Raw genomic sequence first — 8,396 nt, forward strand, 5'->3', positions numbered from 1 at the left:
TGAATTTAGTTCTGAACTTTGACTGGGCCATTCTAACACATAAAGACGATTTGATCTAAACCGTTATATTGCAGCCTAGCTGTATTTTTTTGGGTTCTGCTGGAAGGTGGAGTCTCCAATCTTTTGCAGACTAACAGGTTTTCTTCCAGGATCCCTCTGTATATAGCTCCATTCATCTTCCCATCAGCTCTGAGCAGCCTCCAACAGCATGATGATGCCCCCACTACTAATGTTTATGCTGTGTTCAGGATGATTTGCTTTGTTGCTGAAAAAAGTAAAAGCTTCAGGTCAGTTTTAGAAGAACGTTTAAGGGGATCACAGTGATGCAGCTGTAAATGCTGTTGTCTTGCTGCAAGAAGATTCTGGGTTTGAATGCCAGGATCTTAAGTCTTTCCTTTACATAAAACCAACATTATTGTATTCAGATAACCAAATGCAAATTGAACATAAACCACAGAAAGTAAGGTGGTATTAGTTGTACCTGTGTATGTGTATGAACAATAAACTGAACATTAAAAACAGTGGAAAGGATCTCAAGGTGTAGTTGTGGAGGTTTGGGTTCTGGTACCTTAGTCTATTTTCTTAGTTTCACTAACTAAAAAAATAACCAGCTAAAAAGAGGTTCCTGAACCTGCACAGGGCAGCAGGACTCTGCCTTACAGAAGGAGGTGAGGAGCTCAATCACATGGGACAGCCAGACTAATATCACTACCCCTTCACAAGGAGGTGGCTGAGATTGTTTGGGTGTCTGATTAGGATGCCTCCTCCTTGCCTCCTGTTGGAGGTTTTCTCATGATCCTCCTATTGGGAGGACACCCTGTGGCTCTCAGGGTTAGCTGCAAGGACTACAGTTAAGCCCAAAATTATTAACACCCCTTGAAGATTCAACAAACTCACAAGATTGTGGTTCTTTGAGTGGACCCAAATGCAGACAGGCGGGAGTAGATGGCGTAGTAAGTACAAAGAATTTAATAAACCAAAGTTGAAAACTTACAGGCAGGCATGAGGTGGGCAAAACATGGAACTAAGGCAAAAACCAGCGTGAACAAATATGAAGTAGTAAATGGTCAAGGACAGACTTGGCATGAAATCCGTATAAACCCATAAGGTGAAAAGCAGAACAGAAGGGGATATAAAGGGCATTATACAGGTGAAAACTGTTTTGTAAATATTAATATGATATTATTAATATCATATTAATATTCCCAATATTATGATATCATTTATATATAATTAAAAATAATTCGGTCTGTTAAGTGTTGTCCTGTGAATACCAGCCCAATAAGGAGGTGGTATTAGGACAATAAAGAAAAAGGTGAAACGAGCTCTGACATTACTGAACAGCAAAACTCTACACACACGGAATAAATTCACATTTATTTAAAATACAAAATAAACGAACTTAAAGTCAGCATATTTCAATCAACAAACTCTTTACTACACTAGAACAATCCAACTAAACTACCTAAAAAAATGAAAGAATAAGAAGGACAAATGAACCCTAAACAATATGAATCAAAGATGGTTGAAAACCATGACCAAAGGAGTGATGCAACATTACCATTCAATGTTATTCATGTTTGAGAACCAAGGATTATCTTGAGGAATCTGGAAATGAAGTTAAGTTAGTCTTGGAACTAATTATTACCTTCAAACCACCAACACAATGCAACATCAGAAGAGCTGATAAAACATTATTCTAATAAATAATATTTCAAAGAATGATTTGCTGAATAAAACCAACCTTCTGGTTAACTATTTCTCAATGGTGTTTAATTAGCTGCCATTATTTGGTAAAATAATATTTAAGGAAATATTAAAATGATATTTAAGGAAATTGTATTTTGAATAAGAACCAAACCTTTCTGGATAAATTAATCTTAATGGTGTTTAAATTATCCTTAACCTGCCATCACCTGAGTCACTTGCTTCGCCTTAGCTGTTAGTGGTTAGAGCTAACTGGAAGCTTATAGCTTGCTACCACTCCTTTAAAGTCAAACGTGTACATTTAAAATACCAATAATAAAATGTTTAAAATGCATAAGCATTGACGGCGCCTTATGACCGATCTGTATTTAAAAACCACCCTTTAAATAAAGTTGCCTTAACTTTAAAATACAACAGAACAAATCATTATTAGCGTCAATGAACTGTGTGCTCACAGTAGCTGAGCAGATAGTCTGCTAGCACTTAGATAGCAAACAACAGCAAACGTCATGAAATAAACATTATTCAGATCACTTCATCCTAAACTAATTTCTCTCTGCCCAAACACCACCTCTTATGTGAACCGTGCTGAGGAAAAGTTGCCTTGTGGGCGAAGAGTTGAGTAGCGAAGCTGTTTGGTTATCCACGTGTGGGCATCAACAAAGGACTTTTGCGGCTGCTCCATTGCCGCTATATGGGTGCTTACGCTAGGTCGGCACACTGGACGTGTGCAGAGCTGACGGCTCCTAAGAAGTCAACCTTGTCGTAATTATCCCCTTTTTATGAATGAATGCTGGGTACTGTTGGAGTTGTTCCCCAGAAACACCTGCGTGCTCGTTTGTTTTGGTAAAGCTAAATAACACAGAGTCTGCACAGTTTCTTTTGCCCCGGCCGGAGGAGAGGTGTCCCAGCTAAGTCACCAGAACACTTCTGACTTTTCCTCCCCAAAGACAGGGTTTTTATTCAAAAGCAAGGCGTGTACAATTACAAAGAAAAAACACATATTTTTAGCTGAGTGTCTGTTGAACTCTTACACCTGGCATTCAACTGTCTGTTCAGACCCTCACAACATTCCTGCTATTCTACTTTTGGCTGTTATCTGAGACATGTACAGAAATATGTTCACTGGTGCCGGGCTGACCACAGCCATGTCCGACACACACACACACACACACACACCTGTTTTGAGCAATCCACTAAGTTACACAGTACATTTCATTTCACACATTATTAAACCTAACTTGAGCGTAGCAATACAGACCCTATTAAGTATTTAAAATATTTTCCAACATTTCCCCCTTTTGAAGTCTCAATTAAGACTTCACCCTAAAATGCCCACAGATTATATTGGAAGCAACTTTAAATCTTCAGCATGCCTTCCTGCTCCTCATCATCACCGTCTACTTCTAACAGTGGCATCATGATGGGATGCTGAGAAGCCTTCCCTTATTGGTTGCGCGTTTGAACATTTGCTCAGTTTGGCGGCTGTCAGAGCATGTCTGGAATGGAAGTTCACAAAACAAACCCAAAATCACTGTAATAATGCAAAAAGATATGACACACAAACATCCCATGACCCAACCCTTAGAGGGTTTTGGTCCTACCCTTTGGCTCCCCATGATTATTCCCGGTAATACTCGTGAGTAATATAATCTTTGATACCTGTAAAAAAAGAAATTAATAGAGATACAAAAGTTTTAGTTCAGTTTTTTTCAGTATTTTACAAGTGGGAGGGAAAACTCTACCACTTTCAGTGAGAGGGAAACTCAATCACTGCCACCTCTTCTCCTGATTGTGTTTTCTCCTCTTCAGCTCCCAGGTGTAGACTGACCTGGAGCCTTGCGTTCTCACACCTGGGGATTATTCTGCCCCTTCAGTGGTGTGAGAAATTTGATCTTCCTTCCCGGTATTTTCTCTTAAGTTTTCCTGGACCTCCTCGAGGGATCTCTGCGGAGCGTCTGTCGCTGTACACTGACTCCAGTGGTACCAGGTGTCGCCTTTACCCTTGAGTCTCACCGCATGTGAGGTTCTTTCTGTGACCTGGAATGGACCGGTCCACCTGGGTTCTGACCACTTCCTTTTGATCACCTTCAGCAGGACCCACTGAGCTTCCGAGGTGGTGTTGCCGTTTCTGGTCTCTGGTTCTGCTGGGACCTGTTTAGAGAACGCTGCAACAAGACTGTGGAGAGATCTGTAATAATCACGATGAGACATAGACTGTTCACATTCATTTAGAAAAGGTAGCCTGGTTTGGGGACCTGGAAATGTTCTCCCTGTCTGCAGTTCATGTGGAGTCAGACCATGCCTCTGATTCACGGAGCCTCTTACAGACATCAAGGCTAACGGCAAGGCTGTGACCCAATTCATTTTGAGGGTCTGATTCATTCTTTCCACCTTTCCCTGGGACTGTGGATGGTACACCGTCCCAAAGGAATGTTTAAGTCCCAAACATTTCTCCACTTCTCTGAGCTCCTCGTTTTTGAAGTGGGTGCCATTGTCTGATCTTATTTTGGCTGGAAAACCGTGTTTAGGGATATAATGATTTATCAAACACTTTACCACAGATTTGCTGTCTTAAGTCCTTCTGCATGTCTTTCAACCTAAGAGGTTTAGGGTGTGTTAAAATACGTTGCTTATGTGAACCTGACATGCTCGTGTTTCCTGCGGTAATAACTCCACCCAGGAAGGAAACTTGCTTCCTTGCTATTTGTAGTTTATTTTTACTGACCTTGAATCCATGTTTATGCAGATGTCTCAGCATGAGTTCTGTAGATTGCAAACAGAGCTCCGCTGTAGATGCTGCCAGTAGTACGTCATCCACGTACTGAATTAGAGTCACGTTCTGTGGTAGGGGGCAAGTCTGTAACACATCTTTCAAAACCTGGTTAAATATACCTGGGGAAAGGGCGAACCCTTGTGGAAGACGGGTGAAGCGCAGCTGCTCCCCACAATAGGTGAAAGAAAAAATGTCTGCACTCTTCTGCTAATGGCAAACAGAAAAAGCATTAGCTTGATCAATACATGTGTACCACTGATGTGAAGGTTCAAGGTTGGAAAGAGCAACAAAGGGATTTGGGACAGGAACAGTAGGAGTCACCAGAACTGAATTTATTGCTCTTAAATCATGTGCCATGCGGTATTTTCCAGTACCTTTTTTCTCTACAGGAAGGATGGGTGTGTTCCATGCTGAGGCTGAGGTTTCTAACACACCTGCTGCCTTCAGGCCTTCAATGGTGTCTCTAATGCCTTCCTGAGCTTAGTTTTTGGGCGGATACTGTGGAACCCAAATAAGCGAGGGAGATGCAACCTGAATAGAAACTGGGGCGCAGGGGGTTAATCCTACATCTGTGGGCCCTTCGGCCCATAACTGATAAGATAGGCTCTGCAAAAGAGCTGCAGCTTTGGGATGATCTGTTTTTTCTCTTCCAGGATGATGTATGAGCATCTCATACTGCAACAGAACTTCATCAGTAGCTGTACATTTATACAGTATGTGTCTGTGCTTTTAGGATACCTTAAGTTGGTGACTGAGGTGTCCTGCCAGTCCCCAGCTGCCAGAGAGTGCTTTACCACTCCTCCCAATTCCTTAGCTTGATGCTCAGGATGCAAAGAAAGAGAAACGTGAGGAACAGCTTCATCTGACAGTAAATACTATTCTGCTTGGTCAGGTGTTAAATCAACTGTTGCAGCCACACACCCAGGAGCCACATAAATATTTTTGGATGAAATAAACCATGTTCTACCTTCTACTGTTTCATTAAACAAATCCCGGTACCATTCAGTGTGACAACGGTCGTAAAACAGAGTGACATGGGGCGGGTCAGGCGGAGAGGTGTAGAGGCAGAGACTTTGAATCCAGGGTTTCCACAGCTGATACACAGAGAAGATGCTGCTTGGAGAAGAAGGTGTGGTCAGCAGTCCCCATTAGATTCCTTTTCAACTGGCTGTAAAAAATATTGTCCATGCTGAAGCATTTGTCCACATGCCAAAGAGGAACCATCTGGAAAAGTTTACCACACAACCCTGATGCTCCCAGCTTAGCAGGTGTGCTGGGTGAACACACAAAAGGGTGAGTTACTCTTTGAGTCCCAATCTGAACAGGAAGAATTTGTGCAGCCCCTGAGAAGCCCATCACATAAACAGTCTTGGTAGAGAGCAGTGGTTTAGGAGGTTGCTGTGTTATGGTGGAATAAGTAGCTCCAGTGTCCACTCAAAAATTCAGACAGTTCTCTTCCACCTTTGCAGGAAACATGGTGTCTGCTTTGCCCACGCTGCCTTGGTCCTCCTCAGGGGCGTCCGTATGGGCCGTAAGACGGGTGTCCACCCATCTGTGGATACTGGCCCTGCTGGGGTGGTAGAGGTGCCATACCTGCATTAGGAGGGACCGTTACTCCCTGCTGTTACCCCCAGGTGGGGCCGGTGCGTGCCCAATATCCAGACTGACCGCAGCACACATCTCCCAGTGCCCTGCTGTTTCCACCCCTTTCTCTAGGTGCTCCACACCATCCACCACGACCAGCTCACCACCAACATGCCATCTGCCTCCCCGACCGGGACCACTGTACCTGTAATTATAAAATAAATAGGGTGGAGGAGGGGGTAACCCCCCTCCTTGGCACTGATCAGTCACAGGTGGTAAGATAAACATAGGGGTGTGTGCTGCAGGAGGAACAGGTTGAGCTGTGCTCTTTCTCTTTTCTTTTTCTCTGCCTCCTGAGCTGTATGTAAATGGTGAATTAAATGTTTTTCCCACTTTGTGAATTCTGTTCCTTGCAAATCAGGATTATTTTTCATCTTTTGACACATGACAACAGGAACTCCTTTTAATATGGCTTTTTAAACAGCTGTCCCATTCCTGTCCCGTCACCCTTAGGATTAACTCCTGTGTGTCTCATCCACGTGTCCACTGCAGCACTAAGGTGGTCTTTAAGATGCTGATTAGGGTCCCAATCAAATTGAGGGACTGCAACGGGGGCGGATACTGATTTCTTATGGCCTTCCCTAGGGCTGTCATTACACGTGTCAGGGGTGTGTCATCAGGGTCCTTACTGCAATCAGCATTCTGTTCTATCTCCCTAGCCACCGAGGGACGCACAAATCGTCCCAAAATTGATCTAAAGTCACCCAAGGCCAGTGTCACGCCTTTAGTCAATGTATCTAATTCCTGTAACCAGACACGTCCACATCCTGCAATAGGTGGCAACTTATCCACTAATGCCTGTACATCTCCCAATGAAAAAGGGACATATTTTGTCATTCCAACTGATGAGGGCAACAACGGACATTGAAATCTGGATGGACCGCTCTGGCTACAAGTAGTCATGGTGTGTGTTCTTCCAGAATCTTTAAACTGTTCTTCTGTCATCTGTTGAGAAGCTTTCTCATATAAATCATGCACTTTTGATTCCAATAGTGTAACCCCTCTTAAAAGTCTAAACAGCAGGTCATTACTTAACTTTGTGTGCACGCGATTGTCGGGGATTTGACCGTAGTCACTGTGTTGAAGAGATATGCCTGCTTGCGTGCAAGGAAACATTTACGCACTGTGCCTCTCCTGTCCGGTTCTCACCTGAGATCTGCGTGGAAAGAAGACGCCATGTTGCAACACGGCGGTTTTGTTCAGACAGTGATGTCACAAGGAGTCAGCTATGACTCCTCCTCTTCCTGGGGTGGGTTATGCGTAGGTTGATACTGAAAGGTGTAGAAAAGTTCATACTGGCCTTTATTTATGTTCAGAGTGAACATATTAATAGATAACAGAACAGTGTTAAAGGGGTCGCAATTTTAAGAGAAACTGCTTTTATTTACATTGTTTTAAATAATTGGATGTCAAAAATTATTTAACATTATTTAATTATTATTTAACAAGGAATTTGACTTTGGTTTTCATTGCTCACATCAGTTCAAACAACAACCACAATGTGTAAAATTAAATAAGGACAACAGAATGTGCAAGAGTGAGTGCTTTTTTTTCTTTTCTTTTTTTTTCGAGATATATATAAAATGAAAGGCAGGTTGTGCTAGTGCAAAAATACTTATCTAGTTTCACCAGCTGAGTTGCTGACTACTCTGGCTGTAAGGTGTTCATTCTGTTCAACAAAGAGACAGCCTGGGGGAAAATAAACTGTCTCTGCGGCAGTGGTTTTTGCCATTGTAGTGCTGCCCTGAAGGTAAAAGTCTAAACAGTTTTTGCCCAGGATGTGTGAGGTCTGCAGAGATGTTAGCTGCACCTTTCCCTGACCCTAGACCTGTACAAGTCCTTGATGGAGGAAAGGTCAGCCCTGACGATTCTCTTTGCAGAGCTAATTGTTCATTGCAGTTTGGACCTGCCCTGTTTTGTGGATGAGCCAAACCGTGATGGATGAGCACAAAACAGACTGAATGATGGCAGTGTAGAATATGACCAGCAGCTCCTGTGGAAGGCTGTACTTCTTGAGTTGCTGTAGGAAGTACAATCTCTGCTGGGCCTTCTTCCGAACAGTATCTATGACCACCTCAGGTCTCGAGAAAGGCTGGTTCCTAGGAACCAGATGTTATCCACAGTAGACACAGTTGTTGCGGGTGGTCAGGGGAGGCAATTTAGGGGGTGTTCTCTGGAGGTCCACTGGTTCTCTTGAGGTCATCTCTACTGTCTTTAGCGGGTTTAGTTCCAGGTGACTCTGAGCACACCACTGGACACGTCAATCCAC

Source organism: Girardinichthys multiradiatus, chromosome 15 (genome assembly GCF_021462225.1).
Source record: "Girardinichthys multiradiatus isolate DD_20200921_A chromosome 15, DD_fGirMul_XY1, whole genome shotgun sequence".
NCBI classification, from domain to species: Eukaryota; Metazoa; Chordata; class Actinopteri; order Cyprinodontiformes; family Goodeidae; genus Girardinichthys; species Girardinichthys multiradiatus.